The sequence below is a fragment of the Apodemus sylvaticus genome, chromosome 6, assembly GCF_947179515.1.
Source record: "Apodemus sylvaticus chromosome 6, mApoSyl1.1, whole genome shotgun sequence".
Lineage (NCBI taxonomy): Eukaryota > Metazoa > Chordata > Mammalia > Rodentia > Muridae > Apodemus > Apodemus sylvaticus.
This window is the reverse complement of record NC_067477.1, coordinates 35,313,552-35,326,555: the sequence shown is the minus strand read 5'-3', so window position 1 is coordinate 35,326,555 and position 13,004 is coordinate 35,313,552. Positions and strand designations below refer to the sequence as shown.

Below are 13,004 nucleotides of genomic sequence, written 5' to 3'. Positions count from 1 at the left end.
CAGAGTGAGTTTCAGGACAGCCAGGGCTATACAGAGAAACCCTGTCTCGAAAAATCCAAGTCTAAAAAACAAACAAACAAACAAACAAAGATAAAAGATCTACCTGGAGTCTACATTACACATTCCTCATAGAGTGAGAAGATAGCAAATGAATATGGATATTACAGACAATTTTACTCCCATCAACTTGAGAGCCTTCACGAAACAAGCCAGTGCCACCAAGACACAACTTGGCCAAAGTTCTCACCAGAAGAAACAGACCATCTGGAAAGTCCTATATCTGCTAGAGATTTCAAAGCAATAATCAATTTCCTTCCAAATCAGAAACACCAGGACCAGATGGATTCACCAGTGAACTCATCAAACAGTAAAGGAAGAAATAGATGATGTTCTTCATTATCTATTCCAGAATATAAAAGCCTAAGAAAACGCCCTAACTTATTCTATGACTACCATTTTATTGATTTTAAGCACAGACAAAGATATTAATAAAACTTAAGATTATAGACAAAAACACCACAGTAAAATGTTGCAGGGAAACCGTTCTCCAGTTTGCAAGAGTGCTTCGACATTCAAAGAAAAACAAACCAAAGCAAAAACAGCTAAGGGGCTGGGGAAGATGGCTTGGTGGCTAAGAGCACTGACTCCTCTTCCAAAGGTCCTGAGTTCAAGTCTCAACAACCACATGGTGGCTCACAACCATCTGCAATGGGATCCGATGTCCTCTTCTGGTGTGTCTGAAGACTGCAACCGTGTCTATACATATATACATATACATAAAATAAATCTTTTTTTAAAATGGGATAATTTCAGCTTAGAGTTTTAGAGCTCTCAGTCCACGGTTGGCTCCATTGCTCTCCAGTCTGTGGTGAGGCAGCACATGGGGACACACTGTGGGAAGAGAGTGGGTGAAGCGTAAACTGAAGGAAGAGGAAGAGCTAGGCTTCCAACATCCCTGCACGGAAGGACCTGACTTTTTTCCACTAGGCCTCACCCACTAAAGGTCCTACCACTTCCCCGTAACACTGTCCTGAGAGCCACACTGTGATATGTGGACATTTAGGGGCATTCAAGAACCAACCACAGCAGAACTAACAAAGCAGTTAGCAAAATCCAGTGTTCACTCGTGATAAAAACTCTTGGCATGTGCCTGTGAGGTGGCTCAGCAGGTGTGGTGGCCTGGTGCCAAGCTCTATGACCTAGATTTGATCCCCAGATCAAATGGAAGGAGAGGGCTGACTCCCAGAAGCTGTCCACACACACACACACACACACACACACACACACACACACACACACACACACAAAACCTTTTAAAATTAAAAAATGAAGACTCCTGGCAAACTAGAAATAGAGGGGACATCCATAATTTGTAAATAACGTCTCTGATAAATGTGTGTCTAATATCAAACTTAACAGTAAGATACTTGAAGCTTTCCCACAAGATCAAGAAAAATAATTAAAACCCTCAGCATGGCTTTTTGACACCATGCTGGAAATCCTAGTTAGTGCGGCACAGGAGAAGGAAATGATGTAATGCAGACTGGGAAGAGAGAAAGAGCCCTATTTCTGTCCCTAGATGCTATGATTGTCTATGTAGAAAATTCACATTTACATGAATTAAATGGTGACTTCAGATGTACTTCTATATGTGTATTACTTTTTTTATTTCTGTGACAAGACCAAGATGACCAAAAGTGGGCTTATGGTCCCAGGAGGCTAGAGTCTTGAACGGCGGAGAGAAGGCGTGGCAATGGGGAGTTGGCACAGCAGCTAAGAGCTCACATCTTGAGATGCAAATAGGAAACAGAGAGGAAACACCTTGGGGAGTGTGGGAGGCTTTCGAAGCCTCAGAGCCTATCCCTGTGACACACCTCATCTAGCTAGGCTACTCTCATTAATGCTTCCTAAATAGTTCCTCCAACGAGGATCAAGTATTCACAGATCTGCGCCTACAGAGACCATTCTCATCCAAGCCACAGCACACATGAGCAAAGAAACACAAGCAGCACAAGGAAGCAAGGATGGTCACCAACACATCGGGCTGGGACTGGCCATCCACACAGGGAAAAGCAGAATTAAAGCACAGCTTACACTTTTCACAAAAACAACTCAAAACACATCTTAAACCTAAGTGTAAAACACGAAACTCTAGAAATCTCCCAGAAGGCAGCTCAGGGGAGCCTAAGATGGTCTTAGGTATGGTGATGACATTTTAGGGACAACACCAAAGACATAATCCATGGAAGAAATAATTGACCGACTAGCTGGGCTTCATTAAAGTTTAAAACGTCTGTTCTATAAGACAATGTCAAAAGGATAAGACAAGCCACAGAATGAGAGAAATAGTTATAAAAGCCACATTTAATAAAGTACTGTTATCCAAAATATATAATCTTTAAAACTCAGCAATAAGAAAAAAATCAAGAAACCAATTAAAACAAGCAATAGACACATTAACAAAATACACACAGACACATCAACACAATAAAATGCCAAATGAGAACATGGAAAGCCCTCCAACATTAGGTGGTTATAAATTAAAGCAGCAGTAAGTTGCTACTTGCCCAGAGGACACACCTATTGGCATCTCCCAAATCTACAGCACTGACACCATCAAATGCTGGTGATGGTGTGAAGCAATGGGAACTCTCTTCCGTTGCTGGTGAGTATGCAAATGGGTCAGCCAAAGACTAGTACACCAATAAAAAGAAATTGGAAATAACTAAACATACATCAATCATGGTCAAAGAATTTATAGCAAAATTAGAGTGCCACAGAGCAGTAGGATAAACTACAACTGTGGTGTACTATACCATCTCTCTCTCTCTCTCTCTCTCTCTCTCTCTCTCTCTCTCTCTCTCTCTCTCTGTGTGTGTGTGTGTGTGTGTGTGTGCAAAGTACATATGTGTGGAAGTTACGTGACAACCTTAGGTATTATTCCTTAGGCACTGTCCAACTTGTTTCTTGGAGACAGTTCTCTTACTAGCCTGGAGATCACCAAATAGGCTAGATTGGCTGACAAGTAAGACCCAGAGATCTGCTGTGTCTGCCTCCTTAGTTCTGTGACTGCAAGCATACTTCACTGTGGTTTCTGGAGATTAAGCTTAAGTTCTCATGCTTGTACAACAAGCACTTTGCTGATTAACCTGGTCCATATAGATGAGGGTTAAAAGTATAACATTACCTAAAAGAAGAAGAACTATCTATCTATCTATCTATCTATCTATCTATCTATCTATCTATCCATCTAACTCTCTATCTCTATCTCTCTCTGTGTGTTCTGACTGCATTAATATATACTTTAAAACTAGACCACAGGGCAAGCCATATCAACTGGAGATGAATAACCATTTGGTCCAACAATAAGGCAAAGCCAGGAGGTACCATCAGGGAAGTCAGTCTCAAGCTGTGACTGAGAGGAGGAGGGCTGGAGAGGAAGAAATGAGGCTGAGACACCCCACAGGGAGGCTCCTGGCAGTGAATGCTTGCTGGTTCTCAGTGTTTGTTTTGGGAGTATTCAGGCTAGTGTTTACCTGGGTTTCAGATATGATTTTTTGTCTGTACTGTTTCCACAAGGTTGTACAACAAAGGAAAGGTTCATTACTAAACAATATTCATCCTTCAGAGAAATAAACATGACAGAGCTGGTCTCGAGAGTCTAGGCTTGAGGCATGGGGAGGGGATCCTCGCTTGGTGGCCCTAAGGAAAAGCCATATTTCTGCTCCATAGAGGATTGGCTTGCGCAGAAGGGGTTTCTTTAGCGACAATAAAATATCAGCATCCACACCCACATTTTTTTTGTTTGTTTTTTGGATTTGGTTTTTTAGATACAGGGTTTCTCTGTGTAGCCCTGGCTGTCCTGGAACTCACTCTGTAGACCAGGCTGGCCTCGAACTCAGAAATCCACCTGCCTCTGCCTCTGCCTCCCAGAGCGCTAGGATTAAAGGCATGAGCCACCACTGCCCTGCCAGACCCACATTTTCTTTAGTGGCATGATCCCATGACTGATTGCGGGTCAAAGTGGACTTGGGAGGAGGATGAGCGCTCACCCCCAGAGCTGCTCACTGGTACGTGGGCTGCCTTCATTCCAGGCGGAGAACCCTCTCTGAGTTCCGAGGAAGCTGTGTACGCCCTTTGTGATGTCAAAGCACTTGCCTCTAACTTCGGCCACCAGGACTTTCTAATATTGATCATTGGTAGTGGCTGTGGGTGGTCGTCTTGAATCTCCCTTCTCCCTGGACAGAAGAACAGGTCCAAGAGGCGGCTGCTGGCTACAAGCACCTAATAAAGCCTTGGTGAGTGGGGATCATGAAAAATTAGCTAGGGATGGAGTCCAAGGCTGCCCTAGGAAGAGAGAGGCCGAGGTGCTCCACTGAGAAAGAACCAAGTGGTTCTCAGTGTCTTCCACTTTGGTCCCCAGCCTGGGACATGCAGTTCCCAAGGGGCATATGACCATTTGTGTAAACCTTCCGCCCTCTACAGATCCACAACCCCATGTCTGACTAGACAGAGACAGTATATTGCTCAGGAAATCAAATCCCCTTTCCCTGTCAAGATGAGCTCCTGAGGTGGTTCTGTGGCTGGGCTGGGGTCTTCACTGGTTAGTGTCCCAGATCAACTGGGAGATAGATCTTAAGGAGAGGATGTGGGCTTCATCCTCACAGCCAGAGGAAAGATTTGGTCATCAGGTACTGTTCTAGACCCTAGACATCGAGAGTCCTCATCCTGCAAAGGTTGGTGTGAATGGTCATGAATCAAAGCCTCTGTTTTGTGACCCACCGAGGAAAGGTGTGGCTTTAGGTGAGTTTTTTCTGGACACCGAAGTTACTCTCTCTCTTTAACATACAAGCCTTATTTAAAGTTCTCTTCATTGAGATTACTTCTATTTATTTATTTATTCATTCATTTATTCATTTTACATCCCAATATCAGCCTCCAGTCTCTTCCCACTCTCCCTCCCCTCCCTGCCCCCGCTGAGATATAGATGGTTGCTCTCCTCTTAAAAGAAAATACTCCAGCAATTGATTTAGCCTGGTCTCAGTGGGGCAGATGTTACTCCGAGCTCATTTCCAGTAGAATCCTACAATACCTAGTTCTGCCCTCCCAGATCCCTGGAATGAGCCACATCTCTGAGGTTCTTTCTCAGTTCCAGCTCCTCTCTCGTTGTTGGAGACTTCCCTATTCTCTCTCTCTCTCCTCTCCTCTCCTCTCCCCCTCCTCCTCCTCCTTTTATAAAACCACTTATGACTGAGAGAGGTACATTAGGCATGTGCAGAGTCAGAGAACAACTCTGTGAAAAGGTCCTGTCTTTACATGGGTTCTGGGGCGGAGCCCAGGTCGCCAGGCCTCCATAGCGATTCGCGTCACCCACTGAGCGCCATCTTGCTGGTTCATTCTTTTCATTAGGCTGTTCTCTTTCTGCTATCTGCCTGCCAAGGATTTAGTCTGGAGCTGCACCTGGCTGGGTTGGGAGTACGTGTGTGTGTGTGTGTGTGTGTGTGTGTGTGTGTGTGTGTGGTGCAGCTGTGGTTTGTAGCCTCTGGCACACTTGCTACAGGTTGCAAGCTTACAAGGGAAGGGCTTGCTCTTGTTCATAGCAACCATTCCTCCTGCATCTGCCGAAGCAATGTGGCCATGTGTTTGATTAGTTATCTCAAGCTGCAACCAAGCATCTGACAGAAAGGAAGGCTTAGTGTTTTTGGCTCATGAGTGCAGACACTAGGAGTCTATTGTGGTAAGGAAAACACGTTCTCCAGAAAGGCTCTGTCTGTGGCCAGGGCGGGTCTGGGGATGGGGAGCGGGGAGGGGGCTGATGGGTACGGAGACAAAGCAGGTAAGTGTAAGAATCTTGTTCAAAGACTCTTGAACTGGGGTTGGAGAGATAGCTCAGCAGTTAAGAACTCTAGCTGTTCTTCCAGAGGACCTGGGTTCAACTCCCATACACGGCAGCAGCTCCTAAAAGTCTGCAATGCCCATAACCGCCTGTAATCCCGGGGTTCAGACAGGGGATCCAACACAAGATGTGCAAGAAGGCAAATAACTGCACATAAGATAAATAATTAATAATTATAATAATAAATAATAAATAATAATAAATAATTATAACAAATAAATAATAAATATAATAATAAATAATTATTTTTTAAAAAATAAATATTAAAAAGGTAAATAAGAATTCCCAGGCTAAACATGCAGGCCTACACCTTTGAGCCCAGCACTTGGGATGCAGAGGCAGGTGGATGGCTGTCTCAAAAAAAGGAAGAAAAAAAAACAAACCCCAATCCTAAGTGTCTGAACTCAGCTAGACTGCCTAAACACAGGGCTTGGCCTCTCCGCGTGTCCTCGTTACACATGTAAAATGGAGTAAATAATAATGACATTATTTTTTACAGGGTCGATCATGAGGATTAATTACATGTTTTGAGAACGGTGACTGTTACCACTGCTCCCTCATCATTGGACCTGCCATTGCTAGGTCATACAAAAACAAAACGAACAAACAAATGAGAAACCTATAGCCCGTGAGAAAGGTAGACCTCAGTTAGCTCAGTCTTCCTGCAGAGGGAAAACAAAAGATGGAGTGAGTTACTGACCACAGTCCAGCAGGACGGCAGCAGAGGCAGGGTTAGAACTCAGAGCCTAGCATCAGTAGAATCAGAGATGGTCCAAGCCTTCCTGTGCTGGGCGGGGATAAACAAACGAATGGGTGGGAACACGCCCGTATACACCTTGACTGAGCCTGTGCTGAGCTTAGAGCAGCTCAGTCTAGAGTTCTCAGCGGGTGGCTAGGTCAGAACAGCTAGACTGAGGGTGATAGGTGGAGGTGAGGGGACTCCCTGGGTCTCATGGGTGGGGTCTGGTCAATTTATAGACCTTTCTTTTGTTGGAGTCAGTACTGAGCCATGCCCGGATATGGTCCTAGGGTGTGGCACAGTGCTACCTTGGTGAAATTGAATGTCTTTCCTTCCTTCTGATTAGCTGGGCTAGGAGGCCTCGGAGGAGAGTTTGAGGCATAGGAAAGGGTGGGTGGACAAGGCAGCTGCCAAGGCCCAGAGAGCCTCAGTTGTTGCAAACCGCAGCCAGGGAGCGGCAGCCTTGTGCATTCTCGATGGTCATGGTTTCTGATAACTACAGGATTTCCAGGGCAGAGCCTTGGTCTCTGCTTATCTAGTCCGGTTCCCGCACAGGTCAGAACAGCGTTGGGCGGGGCCAAGGTTGACTCCTACTGGGAGGAGCCGGGATGCCGCTCCCGCGGTGATGCAGAGGGGAATTTGCTGACAGTCCCTTGCCAGGTGGAGCTGGCTTTACCAGGCCGCTAAAAAGAAGGAGAAGGACCCACCCGCAGTCGCCTCTCAGGTAGAGTGTTGTCTGTCACTAATTCTGGCAGCCGGAGCTCCTCGCTTGGGCTTGGCAGTGGCCGTAAGGGCGCAGAAGCGGTGAGCTGCCGGGAGAAGGGATGGGAATCCGGGTCTTGGACCAGGGAGGGGGCGGGGAGGGATCGCTTGCTGAGAGCTTACGGCGGCGACCTGGGACTGGACTGGAGGGATGGTAGTAAGGGAGACTACGCCACATGCGGAGCACGTTGGCTGTCTCTCGGCATGTACCTAAGGAAGGGTGGGCTAAGCCGCCCACTGGAAGGGCCTTGACTTAGGAGACCTGTCTTTACGGGATGCCGGGGTGGAGGTGGGCGGGAAGCTTGCCTGGGGGAAGGGGGGTTGTCCCTGCCTCTTGTCTGAGTAGGTGGGAGTTCCTCTCAGGGCAGTTCCACCCCCACCCATCTAGGGACTCCCCAGGGCTCTGCTGCCCACGCAATGGGCTGGGCTGGGAGGAGAAGATTTGCCTTCACCGTTTCTGTGACCACAGCATCTGATGGATTGTGTGTGGGTCCGATTCTAAACTGAGCAGCCTGAGTTTCAAGGCGGCAGGGTCCTGGGAGCCAAGGATGCCACCTTGGCTCTATTAATTTTTAAAGACAGGATCTGCTTCCAATCTCAACTTGAAAGAAACTTTGGGTTTGGATGAAGATTCTGGGGAAACTGAGGTCCAGGGATGCTTTGACTTGTCAGAAGTCAATTGGTAGCTACACAGAGCTGTCCTCCCAGGCAAAATTTCACCGTCGCCCCGCCCCCCCCCCAACCCCCAGTCTCTCTGCTGGAGGAACAGGGGCTAGTCTTGCTCTTTAGATCCCTGATGCTCTCTGGGCTGGATTCCCACCCAGTACCCCCTTCTCCTCATCCCTGAGGATACAGGGAGCTACAACTTCAGCAGGCTTGGGGAGCCAGAGTTGTAGACACCTGCAGGGATGGAATCAGTTTGGAGGAAACTGCTAAGAACTGCTGTGTAGAAGGGGTGATGGGTCAGTTCTGTGGGTTCAGGAAAAAAATGAGAGGTGACTTTTAGTGGCGGAGGAAGTTTCTTGGCTTCTGTGCCATGTGCCAGCCTTGATGGAGGCCCAAGGAAAGTTCCTAGGGGATGAGATGTCGCTGAAGGGATCAAGATGAACTCTTCCTTCAAGAGGCTGTGGTTCTTGTTCCCAGAAGGTGATGGGGTCGTCTGTGGGGATACCTTCTCATCGCTTTCATTCTTATTACTGTCCTCTCTGATCAGCGTGTCCCCCAAAGAAGACTCCATTTAATCTATTGCCGTCCTAGGTGAATGTCTCAAGCCATCTTGTCCTCTTGTCCCTGGGGCAAATGTCTTTTTCTTGTGGTAACTGAGGCAGGGAGCAAGCATTGGTATTTTAGAACCAGAATCAGCTATCATGCTGTGCACAGAGGCACAGCGGGTACAAAGGGCTGTTGCGTCTCTCCTACACGCACACCTCAGGACAGGCTGAAGAGATTTTTATTCTTTGCTTCTTCTCCCCCACTGCCCCAGCCCTGGGAGGTGAGGGTGTGACTGTCCCCTGACAGACGGGGCTGATCTGAGCAGACCCTACAGGTTCTCCTCCTTCAAGGAATGTTTGCTAGTTACTTGGTAAGGAAGTCGCTGGAAGGAGGGTGCTGAGATCACACGATTACCTTGCCAGCGTTGTCCCCACAGGGTTACACTGTCTGGGATAGACAGATGTCTGTCCTGCCTGTGGAACTGTAAGAGCAGCTGTGACCATGAACAAGGCTGTGAACTGTAAACAAGGGACCTGCTGTCTCTCTGAGAGCCCAACAGGACAAGAGGTTCTGACTCTGTGTGTGTGTGGAGTAAAAGGTGCTACTATGTGCCTGGCTGCTTTCTGGAGATACCCTCTGGTACAGAGTCCTTGAACTGCTAGATGGTCACTGGGGGTGATCTGTGGGAAAGGGTGGACTCTCTAGAAAACTATATTGGAGCCAGGTGCAAACTATATTGGAGCCTCCCCTGGCACCTCCGCTGGGGCCCTTCTTCGGGAGAAAGGCAGTTGTTCACAGCCTAGGAAGCTCTCTCCCAGCCTAGCCATGCAAGGCCAGGCTTCAAAAGGTGCCTTTTATCCCCAGATCATGGAAGAAGACTCGGACCTGTAGAACCGAGGGCCTGTTGTGGACCAAGAGCCCCTATTTGCTGGTACTCTGTCCCAAGTTACCCTACCTGTCAGCTGGGCACGAAGTTACCTTCTCCAGATGGGTGGGAGGGCTTTGAAAACGAGTCAAGTCTTTATTACAGAAAGAATTATTCTGGGATACTCTGGCCTGTGTGAAAGCCATCTGTTTCCTGTCTTGATGGAGGAACTATGGCCAGTCCCTTTATATGGATGTCCCCTTTTCCCGTGGTCAGTCTAGGGACTCTTCCAGTCTTAGACGCCCCCTCCCCCCCCCCCCCCGCCAGCCTACCTCCAATTATATTCTGGCCTTTGAGGGCTTTTCTTCCCTCCTTCTTAGGTAACTAATAATAATATATTTAGCAGGGTTGCTACCTGGAGATGCTGATGTCTAGGGGCACAGTAGGCTTCCCTACCAGCCTGTACCTTCTTGTTGGCCTTTTCTGGGAATCAGCTGGTTGGAAAACCATACAGATAATGCAAGGGAAGGGCCGGAATCTCTTTGCAACGTCCAGGCTAAGGAAACCCACGTGGCATCCAGGCCGTGGGCAGGCTAAGGGAAGCCACGTGGCATCCAGGCCGTGGGCAGGCCCTCACTGAGAAGGGCTGTAATGGAAGTGCTTAGGGGAAGTGCTGAGCAATTGTGTGAGATCAGCTTTTAGTGCCCTGTCTTGCCTGACCCGGGGCCCGGCATGCTCTCCTCCCCCTCTCTAGGGAGAGCTGGGGTTTGAACAGCTTTCTTGCCCACCAGCGTGTGTACCCAGAACTCTACTCTCCCACCCAGGAGCCACGGTGGGAGCTAAGATGGGCCACTGAGAGGAACCTGTGGTCATAGCATGGAAGATGAGTTGCTTTAGAGCTATCTGGATTTCTCAGAGCCAACCGGAGGGTGACTCTTAGGAACATCCTGAGGCTAGAAGTTCATGAGCTGTGTTTCTAGAGCAGGCAGTACATCCAAGCTTCCATGACCCATGACTGAGACATGTCAAGTCAGGCAAGGGGGAGGGGCACCCCATCACCACCTCCTGCTTCTGTCTGGTCATCGGTGATTCTCTCGGGAAACAGAAGTGCAGTGCAGATCCACTTAGACAATGTGGACCTGGCTCCGGGTTTCCCCAGATCCCAGCTTACACTCTCCCTACCCACCCAGCTGCTATCTTATACCAGTCCCTTCAAGAGGTGAGCTATTGAATGAAGTGCATGAGTGTTGGTGCGCCTCTGTGCCTTCATTCCTGCCGAGTCAGGACCTCTGGTGTCCTTAGAGGGTCAGAGACAGAAAGACTATGCCAACTTCCAGTGGGAAGCCAAGGCGTCCATGGCCACTGGCTACTACAGTAGATTGGCCTGAAGATGGACGCCTTCACACTGTTAGCTGAGTCTTCTGGGGATTGTGTCCAGCCATATGAACACTGGTTTCAGGCCACACCCTGGTTCAAGAGCAAGAGACTCTAAGGTCTTTGAAGATTCAGGGGAGCAGCACAGTCCTGTGGCCAATCAAGGATGTGGTTGGGTTATTGATCCAAGTGACAGTTGACCATGGCACCGAAATGCTGCAAAGAACAGCTGGATATGTTCTCAAAGCCCTGTGGAGTTATGTGTGGTAGGACCTGTCACATGTGATGCACTGTCCAGAGGTTGCTTGGGGCGAGGTTTCCACCCACATCCTTACCTGCTTATTCATCCCCATGAGACTAGTCTTCATTTGCAGGGCTGGGAAACCCTGCATAAAGGCCTCAGGAAGATGGAGGGGAAGGTAGAGGGAGGTGGCTGTGTGGTGCTTGGTGACTAAGTCCCCTTTCCACCAATTCTCTAGGGACCTTTGGGATGGCAGGCCATGCTTTGTTGGCACCAGGAAATGTCCAGTGATGATTGACTAGCTATGTAAATTCCTCAAGGCACCATTAGAATTGAACTATTCCCTTCAGAAGAGCATCAGGTCCCTGAAAGTCAAGGAGAAGGGGGTCATTCAGGAACCAGAAGGCACATGGGGGGCAGGGTGGGAGGAGATGCTAAGTCAGGGACCCTTCCAGGCCACGGTCACGTGTGTCCAAGTATGAACCAGGCCAAGCCTGGGAAGACTGCAGACATGAGACCAGGGAAGCATCTCTGGTCTTGCTGCTCTGTGGTTTTGTGTGCCTGGTTATTGCTTCTGAAACCTTCCTGGGCTCCAGAGAAGTGGACCAAATGAACATTCACTTGAGGAGAAAACAGAGGCTGTGGGAGGCAGTGTGAACCAGTCTTACATATGTGGCCACAGGGTCTGAGTCTAGTGTACAGAAGGTTGACTCTAGCATACAATGGTCCGTCTCTAGCATACAATGGTCCGTCTCTAGCATACAAGGGTCCGTCTCCAGCATACAGGGTCTGTCTCCTATATATAGGGGTCTGTCTCCAACATACAGGGGTCTGACTCCAACATACAGGCATCTGACTCCAGCGTGCAAACATGTCCAGCGATTACCTCTGTTGTGCTGTTGGCTTTGCTGAAGCTGCTTAAGACCCAAGGACTTGGAAGTGAAGGCTGCTGGTTTGTCCCCTTCCCCTCTACTCTGGGCAGGGTGCCCAGAGCTGGGGCAGTTGAAGGACAGTTCCTGTCACAAGAACAAAGGAAGTGGAAGGATAGGATTCCTGCCTCACCCCCAACGTGTACAGGAGGTGGACACCTAGACTTTGCTCTTACCCACACCAGCTCCTACAGGCCCTGTAGACAGTAGCAGGTCTGAGAGGGGCAGGACAGGAGGAGGGGAAAACCCTGGCCTTCCCATGTTGGGGAAAGCAGGCTTTCAGAGTAGGCCTGGTGAGGGTGGGCACCCCAGTGGCTCTGCCTCCTTACTGAGTGAGTCGTTTTTTTGAACCCATCTCTATTCTGAACCTTCCTCACTGGTCCCAGAGCCTTCCAGTGAGCAGTTATCCAATGTCGGAGCCACTCCTCACACCGCGCCATCCCTCAGGCTCAGAGTCCCCCCCTCCACGTAGGATCGCATAAAAGTTTCCACAAAATACCCCCAGTTTTTCTTCCCCATGTCTTCCTCTTCCTCTCCCTTCTGCTTTTTTGAGACAAGATTTTACTGTGTAGAACTGGCTGTCCTGGAACTCACAGTGATCTTACCTGTCTCTGCCTCCCAAGTACTGTGATTGTGTTTGTGTGTACCCCCAGCCAACACCCCCACTCACAGATCAGCTAAGAAGTCCAGCTTTGGCAAAAGAGAGTCTAGAAAGAAGACTTGGGTCATGGCTTCCTGACCTGTCTCCATTCTATTCTCATGTTTATTTTTTCTGTCCCTTTACAACACAATGAACCTGCCACCTCCTCCACGAAGCCCTCCCTGGATCTCTGCTAGAAGAGGTCTCGAAAGCCTGACACACTGAACAACTTTTGCTAGACAGTGAGGTCATTGCCTTATTCACCTGGCATTTTCTGCATGCTACACACACATGCATGTCCCCGGTAACTCATGGGCAAAGAAGGAAATGATAACAATTTTGCTCT

At 48.6% G+C, this 13,004-nt stretch overlaps 1 protein-coding gene across 5 annotated transcripts in view; it reads left to right on the top strand.

Moving 5' to 3' along the window:
* The first annotated feature begins 7,262 nt into the window (after positions 1-7,262).
* Positions 7,263-13,004, top strand: part of Tmem63c (transmembrane protein 63C) — a 66,722-nt gene continuing 60,980 nt past the window's right edge. For 4 of the 5 annotated variants that reach the window (XM_052185340.1, XM_052185339.1, XM_052185338.1 and 1 more), the window contains exon 1: positions 7,264-7,359. The gene's annotated coding sequence lies outside the window, so the exon portion shown is untranslated. Of the gene's footprint in view, positions 7,360-13,004 lie in introns of all 5 variants that reach the window. The other variant, XM_052185341.1, reaches the window with a different exon arrangement.